Source organism: Lissotriton vulgaris, chromosome 10 (genome assembly GCF_964263255.1).
Source record: "Lissotriton vulgaris chromosome 10, aLisVul1.2, whole genome shotgun sequence".
NCBI classification, from domain to species: Eukaryota; Metazoa; Chordata; class Amphibia; order Caudata; family Salamandridae; genus Lissotriton; species Lissotriton vulgaris.
In genome coordinates, this window is record NC_141698.1 from 1,037,171,044 (window position 1) to 1,037,185,596 (window position 14,553).

Consider the following 14,553-nt stretch of genomic DNA (forward strand, 5'->3'; position numbering starts at 1 on the left):
TACTTCATTAACAATAGGCTTTCCTGAAAATCCAAGGGAAACATTCTGTGAGCCTGAGAGGGGTGCCCCTGGAACCTCGTCATGACTGATGGTAGTTCTGCTTGCCCCTGTGTCAATCAAAAACTTTCTATCCTTTCCTAATACCTGCCTATGTACATAAGGACCCTCTTGATCTACAGGAACTTCAATAAGAGGCAAGCCAACCTCCCTCTCTAGGCTGTTTCATGTGTACTGCTGATAATCGGGGTAGTCTGACTGTGCATACTGGTACATCTGCTGTGTGACATGTTGTGTTGCGGCAATGGGCTGGGGCTGTGGTACCGCTACGGTCTGTTGTGGAATCTGCATAGGCTGTATATTCTGCGGAACATGTTGTTGGACCTGGTCCTGTCTAGGGGGACGCGGTCTCTCTTTAGTTTTACCTGTGGCTATATTGTGTTTCAGAACTGCACAATCGTTTACATAGTGACCGGGCTGTTTACAATAGTTGCATGTCCCTTTAACAGGAGCTGCTGAATTATTGGACTGTGTCGTACCCCTTTTCTGACCATCTGCTGGAACTGACTGAGCAACTAGCACTTTCATTTTGGTATCTTTCATACGTCTTTGTTCGTGATCATGTTCCTCCCTAATTCTATTCTGGTGGTATTGTAACATTTGTAACATTTGGGAAGGCGTATTTGCTTGCCATGTGCTCTCGACTTTCAATACACGGTTCTTAACCTGGGGCAAGGAATTCTCGACTAATTTGGTCACAAAAAGGTGTGGGTATGACTCGCTACTTGTTTTCAGGCCACTATTAATAATAAAACATTTCTCGAATCTGGAATAAAAATCACTAGTGTCTTCATCGTGTTTCTGTTTGCAGGCTGAGATTGCATCCCAGTCCTCCTTTTTAGTTGTCAATAATCTTGGCAAAACCTGTACTAATAATCCTGGTAATGCTTTAGTTTTGTCCCCAAGACCTAAACCTGGGGTTCGACCGGTTTCTTCGTTTTCTAATTCAGTCCAATTAATCTTTTTATCTCCCACCTCCCATTCTTTTTCTTTGAGTTTCTCGTAAATACCGGCAGGCAATAATACTTTCAATATTTTCATAATATCGGGATATGTGTAATCTCCCATGAGTAACATGTCTTTTATTTCACGGTGAAACCCTGCTGGATCTTTATCATGACTCGGCACTATTTTCTTCATTTCCAATAATTCCATTTTAGTTATGGGCGTGTATACAAATACGCGTTCAAGTGTATCATCTGGTTTCCTGATTGGATGTACTTCTCGTAAAGGGTTCTGTCTGTCTAGGTGATATGGTTGTCTTACTGGGGGTGGAACGGAAACAAGACGTGGAGTCAGGAACGTTCTGTATTTGTGACGTTGTTCTAGTATAATGTCAATTAAGTCGGTACCTAGACCTCTCCATCTTCTCAGGAGTAAGTCCTGCAATAGATTATACAATGGACCTGGATCAGATTGTTGGTTTTCATACTGTACAATAAGATGTTGAGTCATGTATATACCAGCTAGTCGCTGTTCTTCTGGAGTAAGACTTAAAAACGTTTGCACTACTAAGTCATCTTTATATATACTATCATCCCCGGCCCATTGGACTGCGGACCGGGCTAGTTCCTGATCATGTAAGGTATTGAGTTCATGATAACCTACTCTTTCTTTCAGGATTTTATCAGTAACTTGGAAAACATGTTCAAGGGAACAACGTTCTGGGATCGGGGAAAGGTAACGCTTCTTGTTGTCTGGACGAATGTGTCTGTTAAAGGGTCTATCAAGTGGATACTGTTTAGGGAGTTTTTCTCTACCTACATACGCCATTAGGTCTTGGGTCGCTTCTGGATTCGCTGGTTCTTCCTCCTCTGAGGTATCTTTATCGTCTGACTCGGGTGTCCTATCAGCCTCCCGTCGGGCATGTATTGCTACTATTTCTTTACGGATCTTTCTGGACATGACATCTATACAATTCTGTTTATCATGTTTACATTCTGCAATATTCTGACTCCATCTTGACAATCCCTCCATCTCTTCTTGCGAAAAGCCTGGCTGGTCTTGTTCCCTTATCAAACAATTAATCAAGAATCGCAATATTAAACCTTGTGTCTCAACTTTCTGGTGTGCCATGGCTTCACGAACACAACCTGGCCTCTCCCCTGTTCTAATAAAATGATATATGTTGTCTAGATGTTCTGGCATTTCTGGTAATAACATCAGATAATCTGTAACACGGCGTAAACGTAATGAGGCTAACATCATGTCTCCTGTCTTGCCAGGTACTGGATCATATCTACAATCTGTAAGTAACTGTTTAAGTTTTTCGGATGTGCTCGCTTTTGGTGTACGCTGCATTGCTAATTCTCTCATTGTCACTCGATGTAATTGTGGCGTGGTGTGGGGGAGGCCACCTACGGCACCTCCTGAAACGTAAGCATGAGCATAGACTGACTGTGTGGCAGGTATATGTAATGGGGTGGAACCCTGGGTTGCATCGGTCGCAAAGAGATTAAGCGGACCAGTAGTAGGGGGAACAGTAGCGGGGGGGCCTGTATGGGAAGTGACAACAGGCACGGGTTGTTGACGTGGAGGGGTCGTTACTCGAGCAACCGGAGCAGGCTGCTGGGCATTGTGAACGGGTGGTACGGGTACATTAGTGTAAGCTGGAGCTACATCATCTAAATAGGAAGAAAGGAAAATATCCGCTGCGGTCTTATTATGACGTACTTTAGTCGGAACCAATGGAGGTGGCAGTTCATGTGAAATTACCGGGGTCACCTTGGGCAGACCCTCGGCCAGAACTGGATACAGTCCTGTTATAAGGGCATTACTCTGTCTGTCGTGTTGTTCCATTCTGACTCGTTGTCCTTCTTCTAGTAGTTCCTTTTCTCTAGCCTTTTCGGAATCCTCTCTACTTCTCTCTACCTTTCTGAGTTCTTTCTCTGTCCGTCTATGCGATTCTTTACGCCACAATTCTATGGCATCTTTCTGTGATTGTCTGGCTTTCTTTTTCCATAATGCTTCTTCTACTCTCATGATGCACTCGGCATCCCATGTTCCTGTAACGGGCCATCTCTGTTTCTCTTCCAAGTCTTTCGTATAGTCCACCCATAAGTCTAAGTACAGTATGGCATCTAAGCCATGCTTATGGTACATAAAATGTCCTGGAGTGTCCCTAGGTGGGATGGGAACTGCTTCTTCAAGTATCCCTTTCCTAGTTCCTATCTGTCGTAACTTTGAAAATAACAGCATGGTTACCTTGCTCTAGACACGAACACAATAATCACAGTAATGAAATGCAAACAATCACTCATACCACGACATTAAACACATTGAAACATTTCGAACAGATATTGACTAATATGTTCTATAACAAAAACACTGAATCACTGGATAACTGAATTACTAGATGTACTGCTAAATAGGCGTGTGCTGGAAACGTCACAGAAAAGTGTCATAAGTGGGTGGGTGCGTAGAGGATTCTGCAGAGTCAGCTGAAACCTGTGACCTGGATGCGCGCGCAGGTGGTATGACGTGTGATTGACGTGTATCTGGGGAAAGCTGAGGGTCTGACTTTTAGCACTAGTAGAAGAGACAGAAGTCTGGCATGTCAGATCGACCTGTTCCTATAACATGTCTGATATCTTGCATTTGGAGGATGTTTATTCTGAAGTAAAAGGTCTCTCGGGCAGAGGCTATTCTATACTGAATGCATATGTGTCTAAGTGCAATGCACGGGGCCATGGGCCTACCATGGTAACGGGAGAAATGAATTACATGGAGGAGACAGGAAGGCTTGGCCCTTTGCTCTGCAGCCGGGGAGCTGTTTACCTATTTCACTAGACTGGAATGTGTTTTCGAGGAGGGTGAACCGGCTACGCTGATAACTTGAAGGCAAAATACTGTTTTGGCAGGCAGGCCAGGCCGAGCCAGGCACCGCTTCGCTTGGCAGGAAGTAAGGCAGAGGTCAGGGATGCATCTCCATGCTGCAGCTTTCAGAGGCAGAGACAGAAGTGGCTCGAGGGCAGAAATCAGAGCTACGCTAAAAGATTGGCAAGGAGAGATTTAGGGCGAAAAACTAATTAGAAAACCATTAAAAGTATGGAAAAGAAATGGAGTGCAAGGATAAAAAGTACATATATGAAGGGAAAGGAAATGTGAGGATCAGCCATCAAGGACGGAAAGTAGGAAAAAGTAAACTTGAGTAATAGGAAATGGAGGTTCTAAGATGTTCCAATATTGTTGTACGGCTTTATACTTCCTAGTAAAAACTGTGTGTGTATATTGGACAACATAAACATTAGGCTTGTGCCAGATTGATACTATGCACACCCCCAGGATATGCTGGCTTTAATCCTGCCAGCCCACAGAGCACTATTGGTACCCCAAACCTACCCAGGTAGGAGATAGATTGTGCAACCTCAGGACATGATGACAAACCTGATTTCCCAAGGAATCATGGCAACAAATCTAGAGCTATTTGTTTGGACTCTCATGCACACCCAAAGTATTACACAACCTGCAGTTTCACAATACATTACAGCATTGCGATTTTTGAGTATAAAGTGTGTGCTGTAATGATCAATAAAAGGAAACTGAATAATGTAATTACCATTAGGAGAATAGCTAAAAAGATGAACAAGTCCACCATTGTGCTAAAACAGTGCTCCTACATAGTGCTCCATAACATAGTCTTGCCTAGGGTGGGTGATCTGTGAAATCCCTGCTTGGTGGTCTAACTTTCCCATTCCTGCTGAGTAAGTGCCATCAGGCTGTCCATCTTGTGGACGTGTCGGAAAACAGAAAACAGCTGAGCAGGAATTCTGGCATACAGTGACCTTGCAGTGTCAGTGCTCCTCTTACCTAATTAAGGAAGTGGTTCTGCATGTATAATAAACAGCACCCATATGAACATGTTGAAACCCCAGTCAGGTTGCAACCGTTTTTTCTAGTTTGATAGCTTTGTCGTTTACCGGACAATAACAATAATGAGATTTGTGCAGTAAACTTTATCCCTCGTTTAAGGTTTCACAATAGTGTGTCTACAAAGTTGAAATATAATATACATATATCTTTGCTGCTGCTGTTTTACCTGTGCCATTAAAGAACAACTGAGGCCAGATCCTGTTGTCCGTCTCCTTTCTATGCCTCGCTGATCGTAGTGATTGGAGGTTGCTTGGGGAGTATCTGTGTGCATTTGACGATGGAAGACGGTTTGCTTCCGGTAACGGACCCCTCTCCAGAAGTCGGCATTCACTCCCAAACACTTTTGTTTTTGGATCCTGTTGGAATTGCAGTGAACGCCCCCCTCTGACAACCGAGAAACTCTACTGGCGCGGAGGCGAGGAAACGATCAACACCTGTAATGTAATGTAATGTATACTTGTAAAGCACACTGTTGCCGAGCGGCGTCCTGGCGCTGTATACAGCTGGGGAACCCGTCCTGGCTTTCCCTGTGGGACTGTCCCTCCTGGGTATCCCCAGGGTGGAGCCAGGCATCCCCGGAGTTGATGGGGCCGTTGTGGAGATTAGGCAAGCTAATGCCCAGAGTTGCCGAGTGGGACCCCTGGTTAGAGAAGGCATTGAGGCGAGAATTATCGAGTCCGCTGACACAGGTCCATGTCCCTGCCGCGTCAGGAATTGAACCCTGGTCCCGGGCCGATCTCTGCTTTGGGTCTGCCGCCTCTAACCTGACACCTTGTTTCACGCTGTAATTTCTTTGCCCTGCCTCGCCCAGCCGTCTTTTGGGAACTGCTGTTTGTGGCGGTGGGCGCCATCTTAGGTAGGGCTGGGGGTGCGCTCTAGTCGCGCCGCCCTCCCGCCCTCCCAGGCTATTTAGAGCCGGCCTCTCAAGCCCTCGCTGCCTTTCCAGAGCTCTCCCTAGCGAGAGACACTAGGGCTGCGAGCGATTTTTACTGGCTTTTAATCTTTGGCATATGTATTGATGATTTCATGTGAAAAACGGCAAAAATAGCGTTTTTCCGATTTTTTTAATTGGGGGTTCTAAATTGTGATTTTAGCTGGGGAATTGAAATAGGCACACTGACACCTTGTTTCACGCTGTAATTTCTTTGCCCTGCCTCGCCCAGCCGTCTTTTGGGAACTGCTGTTTGTGGCGGTGGGCGCCATCTTAGGTAGGGCTGGGGGTGCGCTCTAGTCGCGCCGCCCTCCCACCCTCCTCACACACTATATAATGTGTATTCCGGCCAGACGGCGCAGCGGGCTGGCGCAGCGGGAGCGCCGGATGCGCGCCGAAGCCGCGCCTAAGCCAAGCCCGTCTGCGCCCATCCGAGCCTGGACCGAGCCCAGGGCCACCCCCTATACATCTCTGGCGTCATCAAGGTTAGTTTATACTGCTAATGAACTGCACAACTTAAACAACACTTTACAGAAGGCACATGTTCCCCCCATATGCTTAATATCTGATCCCACTGGAGGGCCATTTCTTTGCACTTTGTGTACATATAATAATTCGATAACTCCTACTCCAAAACCCCAGAAACTGATACATGCTGCACTAGTTAATGTGCGCTCGCTTCCTTGCCATAGAATTGACATACTAGAGTTACTTAACACTTACGCTATCGACCTCCTATTTCTTACCGAAACTTGGGGAGACGATGCATCAGGACCTGATTTCAAGGCTGCCATGCCAGAAGATTATTGTGTCCATAGGCAGGACCGCATCTCTGCCCATAAAGGCGGAGGGATTGCAATAATATATCGCAACAGCCTCCGCGTTAAAGGTATTGATTTAAAACACAGGAGCTGTGAGGCGCTTGCCTTTACGGTCACTCTTACTACTAACCAAACATTCACAGGCACTCTTTTGTATCGACCTCCAGGCTCTCGTTCAGTTTTTCTCTCACAACTTCATCAACTGAGTGAGTTAGCTGCAGATCACAAACACTTTACTATTCTGGGAGATTTTAATTTTCATCTCGAATCCCTGTCAGATAGAGACACTGACCAGCTTATTAATGACCTTCTTGCTGTAGACCTTGAACAACTGATAACAGCTCCAACACACAAAGCAGGACACACGCTTGATGGAATTTTTACTAATAACCCCTACATTATCATGAATAAAATACTTCCCTTAACATAGTCTGACCATTTTGCCATTCTATTCGATATTCAAATTAGATCAATAGCATCTAAAAATACATCTCAGAACCCTCATCTTATCACCAGAGACTGGAAAAATTTAGATTATAATCAACTCACACAGACTCTTACTGATGCTTTCATGGGTATAGACATGGTAACTGACTCTAACATTGCAGCTACCACATACACTTCTATTCTGGAGGGGGCTTTTTCTACATTAGCTCCATCCAGAACATCCAAACATAATATGAAGACCCCTTCGGCCCCATGGTTTACTGAAAATCTTAGACTTCAACAACAACATTGTCGTAATATTGAGCGCCATTGGCGCAAACACTACAACCCATCAGACAAAGCAACATATAAAGCTGCTCTTCATAATTACAAGCAGAGCATAGCAACAGAAAAAAACATCTACTACACCACTCAAATAGATCAAGCTAGAAGCAGTATGAAGAAACTGTTTGAAGTTGTAAACCACCTCGCCGAACCACCCAACCCTCTTACTGAAACATCACAAACTCTTTGCAATGTATTGGCCGATTTCTTTTCTGAAAAGGTCACATCTATATTCAAAGATTTTACCCCAAATTCTGACATTACTGATTCTTCTAACAGTCGGATAAATCCCACCTCGACAGCTTTAACGGAATTCACCAGAATAAACCCTCAACTCATTTATAAATTAATTCAGTCAATTAAATCCGGTTCTCCATTGGACCCTTGCCACCCTTCCATACTCAATACTATTCCTGACATCATTACTAAACCACTGACACATATCTGTAATATTATGTTTTCTACAGGTTCTTACCCTACAATTTGGAAAAACACCATAACAGGCCACTCCTTAAAAAACCTTCCCTGGACCCCTCACTGCCTTCCAGCTATCGTCCTATTGCTTCACTGCCGTTCCCAGCTAAGATCTTTGAATCTGTCATGAACAAACAACTGTCTGACTATATTCAAATTAATGACCTATTAGATGACACCCAGTTCGGCTTCCGACAAGGTCATGGAACAGAGACGGCCTTGATAAAGGCGGCAGATGAAATAAGGGCCACGATGGACAAGGGTGGACAGGCTGTCCTGATTCTGTTGGACTTGTCGGCGGCTTTCGACACGGTCGATCACTCTTCTTTGATCGGCCGTGTCGAGGCCATTGGTATCAAACATAGAGCCAGAGATCTTATCACATCCTTCCTGGCTGACCGCAAGCAGGCAGTCAAGTTAGGTGCTTTCACTTCACCTACTTTCAGCCTTCCGTGTGGAGTCCCTCAGGGTTCCTCGCTAAGTCCGACCCTTTTTAATATCTATGTTTCGGACTTAGCGAGGGTAATAAAAGAGTATAACATCAACCTAACAACTTACGCCGACGACACTCAGTTGGTATTATCCATACATAAAAATGGACCTAATGTTGCAGCAAACTTCAAGGACGGTATGAGAGCCATTAGCAGTTGGATGGCCTCCAACTGCTTAAAACTTAATTCATCTAAGACGGAGGTCATGCTCTTTGGAAGTATTCAACCTTTGTGGTCCCCTTTATGGTGGCCAGAGGAACTGGGAACTCCACCTCAACCGGTCAGCAAAGTCAGAAACTTGGGAGTAATATTTGATGACAAACTCCTGTTCCATCATCACGTGAACGCTGTAGTATCATCATCTTTTAACATCTTAAGGAAAATAAAGAAACTTCTTCCATATCTTCCTATAACTGCAGGCAAAACACTTATATCTACGCTGGTGTTTTCACGTACTGATTATTGCAATGCCCTCCTCCTCAATGCACAAAAAAAGGTTATTTCCAAATTACAAATGATACAAAATGCTGCTGCCAGAGTCTTATTGACCATTCCTAAATACAGCTCGGTCTCTGGACATCTGGATCAATTGCACTGGCTTCCAGTCAGAAGTCGCACGAAGTTCAAGGCCCTTTGTATTGTCTACAAGGCAATAAACAACACGGGACCCAAATTCCTTAAAAATTCCTTTAAGCCTTTGGCAACTCCCAGAACGCTTCGTTCCAACACGGCTCATCTGCTGCAGATACCCAGAACAAGGAAAGTTAACTGGGGAGACAGATGTTTTACTATAGCTGCTGCTAAATTATGGAACTCCCTCCCTCTTAATATAAAAACCAGCCCATCTCTGATTGTCTTCAGAAAGCAACTAAAGACTTGGTTGTTCTCTCAACGACATAACTAACTATAAATCAATTCAACTTCTGCCTAGAGATCTAATCACCGGTATCAGCTCCTAGCCATTAGCGCCGAGACACCCACGGGTAATTGTAGCGCTTTAAAAATTGCAAAAATAAATAAATAAATAAATAAATAACCAGTGAGCCACACTACTCCACCTGGGTCGGAGGACTCAGGGGAGGACCGAAGTACAAGCTATGCGGTCAGTTCGGAGGTAGTACAGAGGTGGGGAGGTCGGAGCGGTCGGCCATTAACACAGTGTAGCTGCCTGTGAAGATTTGGCTCTACGTACGGAAAACGCACAGGTTTAGCAGCAGCATGTCGGCAGAAGCTGTCTGTGCTAGGGCTGTAGAGGCAGAGGAGCTTTTTGGTAACATTCCGGCCGGACCAATTGGCCCCAGAAGCATCCCCAGCAGTAATGAAGCTCAAGAGAATATCACAATGAAATCTCTCTTCAATGAACTAGGAAAAAATAAAAGACTTGAGATAACTAAGTGGTGGGAACACTATTCATTGAATAAATACGCGGACGTGGGAAGAGTGCCGAGGGGCCTGAGGATTATGTTGGCACCCAGTTTCGATAAACCTAATCCCCTAATGCTAAAGGAATGAGGACAAACACCAGCATTAAAGCACGAAAGGGAATGGTACATCCAACCCTTCCGCAATTGGGACTCTGATAAATGCCATCAATGAGGAGTCTGTGAGCGTAGACTTTATATCACTCTCGAGTGGGTCAAGCAATGACTTGGAGTCAACAACACAATCTGGAATAATTCTCAATTTGGAGAAGGAATTGGATTTTTTAGTCAAGGAAAGTCTGGAATCCTTGAGACCACAACTAAAGAATCCAACAACAACCGCAGGAACAAAAAAAGGCGAGAGAGAAGAAACAAACGTATTAAAAAATCAACAACCAAAAAAGAAACAACAATCAACGTGGCAAAAGAAACGCAAGTATTTGACAAGTCTGTCATCAATCTATCGGAGATAACTTTATCTGCAGCAGAAAAACAACTGTTATCGCTGGGTATGAATTTCTGCCCTAAACAACCATTTAATTATGCAGCTACCCGGATAGATGTTTTTTGCTTTATAAGAAAGTTGAAACTTAAAAAATTCTTCTAGATCCAGAAATTGAAGGAATGTGGTGTGCCTGATTCTCGTCCTCAAGATGCCATGATAGAAGGTGAGGGCGTCATAGCAGGTGATGTATCCACCCTTTTAACGCTACATGATTTGCACGATGCAACAGACTCGCAGCCATGTGGCCCGGATGTGAATTTGAGCACACAGGCTAGGCTGAGTAAAATAAATTGGTTGCAAAAAGGAGCTGGACTAACCCCTTTCAAGAGCAAATCTACTTTTGTTCCACTGGCCACGAAGGATGCAATCAACACCTTTCACGACTGTGTTACCATTGAGATAAAGCAATTGTACAGGTCCACCAAAAATAGGGGAAGAAAGAAGTATGATCGACGGCAGGCAGAATATTCCACTCTAATGAAAAAACTTTCCAAGAACACTGACATAGTGATTAAAACATCTGACAAAGGTGGTAATGTTGTCATTTGGCCTTAGAAAGATTATACCATTAAAGCTTACAGACAGCTACAAGATATTCATTGCTATGAGAAATCTAGCCATAAGGAGTATGAGAAAGCTAAATATACCCTTTTGAAATTACTACACAAATGGCGCAGGGAGGGCCTGATCTCAATGGAGGATTTCAAACTCATGCACAATGAATTCCCTGTCCTCCCTGTGTTTTATTTGATCCCTAAAGTTCACAAATGTGTCATTCCTACGCCAGGACGACCTATTATTTCGGCCATAAAGAGTGCTAGTGAACAGGTGGGACAATATATTGTTTTCTTTTTACAGGAGATGGTGCGCATGCTGCCCAGTTTTGTTAAAGATACAAGTGACTTCTTGAAAAAACTTGATGAATTGGAGTGGAATAATGATATGCTATTGATAAGTTTAGATTTAGAGTCTCTCTACACGGGTATTGGACACACCAGTGGTTTGCAAGCCGTAGCATACTTTTTGAGCAAAAGGACAGTTGAGCACTATGAGCATAATAAGGTTACTATTAGTCTCATAGATTGGTGTCTGAACCACAATTTTTTCCTGTTTGGTAAGGACGTGTGGAGACAGGTAAGGGGAGTGGCTATGGGATCCTGCTTCTCCCCCAGCTACGCGTGTTTACACGTGGGCTGGTGGGAGGAACAGGTCCTGAATACCCAGCACAAAGTGTGGATTCAAGAAAAAGTTGTGAAATATCTTCGATATATAGACGATATTTTCATTCTGTGGCAGGGAGATGAGGATGAGGCAATGTTTGTCAATGAGATCAACGACAATTCCCTTAATCTTAAGTTCACGTCGAAAATCAGCAAACAGGAAATGGAGTTCCTTGATGTGAAGGTTTTTGTCAAGAATGATAGACTAGAAACCACACTTTTCAGAAAGCCCACGGCGGGTAACACCACCCTGCATGCTGCCAGTCTCCATCCCAAACATACAATAAGGAGTATTCCGTTTGGGGAGATACTACAGCTAAAAAGAATATGTAGTTCACCCATTGAATTTGACAAATGTGTACTGGAAATGAAGGCTAGACTCAGGGTGCGGGGCTACTCTAACGCTTTATTGCAGCAGGCATTAACTAAGGCAGAGACGCGCCCTAGGGAGAGTCTTTTTCAGTCAGCTGCAGCTAGCAGTGAAGAGACCAAGAGTGTAGAAACACCTACTTTTGTCACCTATGACTGTCCTAGGCTAATCGCGTCCTTTAGTAACTAAGAAAATAAGATTAGATCAATTATGAAAAAGAATTGGCCTATTCTGCTAACTGATTCTCTACTAGGCCTGCAGTTGCCTGACAAGCCATTAGTTACCTTTCGAAGGGCAAGAAACATGGGATCTCTGCTTGATACTAGTAGCCCAGAAACACGACAGACCAGTATATGGTTAAAGCCTGCCACAGGGTTTCGCAAGTGTTCCACCTGTAGGGCTTGCAAATTTGGAAGTAACAAAACACACTATCGAACGCCTTTTCAACAAAAAGATATTCTCATTTTTGGCAGCTTCAACTGGAAAACTGATTTTGCAGTATATGTTCTGACGTGCACCTGCGGCCTTAATTACATCGGCAGTACTAAATTGCAGGTGCATGCCAGGATCCTACAGCACCTCAGAGCCATCCTGCACAATGACCCCACCTACCCGGTGGCACGCCATTTTAAGAAAAAACACAATAATGACGTGGCCTGCCTATCGTATTTTGTAGTAGGTGCTGTTCCAAAATTGCGTAGGGGTGGTAACAGGGAACAGAAGCTGAGGCAGTTGGAGACTATCATGATTCGATAGTAAATGGCCTAATGGTTTGAATAATTCTGAGGACATGTATACCTTCCTTTAGAACTCCATCTGTGTTTTGTACATGCGGTTCAGCTCTTGTGGCTACTAAGTAATGTCTGGATAGTATATGCCCTGCTTTTTGAGTCTGGCCCAGGCGGAACAATACTGGTGTTTAGGTTTCCCTACCACCAAGTATTGTACTATCTGAAATTCCGGCCTTGGTGCACTTGATATTCTAGTTTCTGATTAAAATTCTATTTGGCAGTCAGGTTCCCTGTTGCCCCACGAAATAGCTTCATCATCTTGTTGTATATATAATGAAATTCTGCTATCTCTTCCTGATTTTATATGGTGTTCACACTTTTTATATATTGGATGTAATAGGGTGTTTTTAGAATTGTGAATTTATATGTGATTTTAACAATGAATTTAGGTTTTTTCCTGGATTTTATATTGTCATCAACATTTTTAACACAGTTTCTATATCCCATCATCCTTCACGTGGCACTTTATTCTGAAAATTCTTTGCACTTTCGTATTTGCACAGCTACTTTTGCACAATTGGTTATGGAGTTACTTCTAATTATATATATATAAAAATGTTATGTGATGTTTACATTAGATCGCATATTTTTTAAAAAACTAAAAAAATGTTTTTTTGCACGTTATAATGTTTTTTACATTTCCCCTGAATTGCTAATTTAGTGTTTTGAAATACTGACGATGGTTAAAGTTTATTATTAACCATGGAGGGATGAGCAAGTAAAGGATTTATCCGGGTAGATTCTGGGCTTACCAGTTCGCTGTAGATATATACTCAGCAATGAGCATTTAAGCCGTTATGTGAAAGCTTATACGATTTAAAATCTTGAATTGTTTATCTTGCCACCTCCATTTTCTTATACTGTTTTTGCATTTATGCACTCTATACATGGCAACTCATAAAGAACTACTAGTTTATTTACTATGTCTATGATCATGTGATCGCTAATGCCATTTGACTCAGGGGGCGTGTCTTTTGTACTCACAGCATATATAATAATTGTAAATTAAGTAACAATTTGCATGTGATCAAGGGCCCGCGAGCCCGAAACGCGTAAATTGCTGCTGTTGTTTTACCTGTGCCATTAAAGAACAACTGAGGCCAGATCCTGTGGTCCGTCTCCTTTCTATGCCTCGTCGATCATAGTGATTGGAGGTTGCTTGGGGAGTGTCTGTGTGCATATCTTGGTGTATATCAACATCATATTTATCAGTATTAAAATAGTGCCATGTGGTAGTGTTCTAAACGTAATTCCATCGCAAGTGATTGTTGCCCCATCGGATAACATGGGCTGGCATTGGGACATTACCTCTATGTCCAGCTCTATGATGGCCCAGCTGATTTCTTTCAAGTGTGTGCTTTTTTACTCCTTGACACACTGGTGGCGTTGTGGTGTAACCAGCGTCTACTTAGATGACACTTCAGAAAGTGCCCACCTAATTTAATCAGTGTTCCCATGCCTTGGCTGAATTTTCGAAGCCTTGCTGCCCACACATAAGTCTGACCTCATGCTTGGAAGATGGTGTTGCTCCCGGAGGTCAGAGACAATGGACCTGTGTGAGCAGGACGTGACACCTCCGCCTACATATGATGACTAGTGAATTGAACTGTGTAGGAACTGGGGTCCTCAGGTCCCCGGGGGGTAGCTTGGCCCGAGCGGGTAGGCACCCGAAGCTTAGGCGTAAAGTGACCTCACAGCACACACATCCACTGAGACAGGTAACACACACAATGACTGAGACCACACCAGTGAGATTGATTAAAACAATGTACTTTTATCTGGATTAAGGTCACGGCTGATAGACCATTCGGGGCGATCAGGTAATCAAG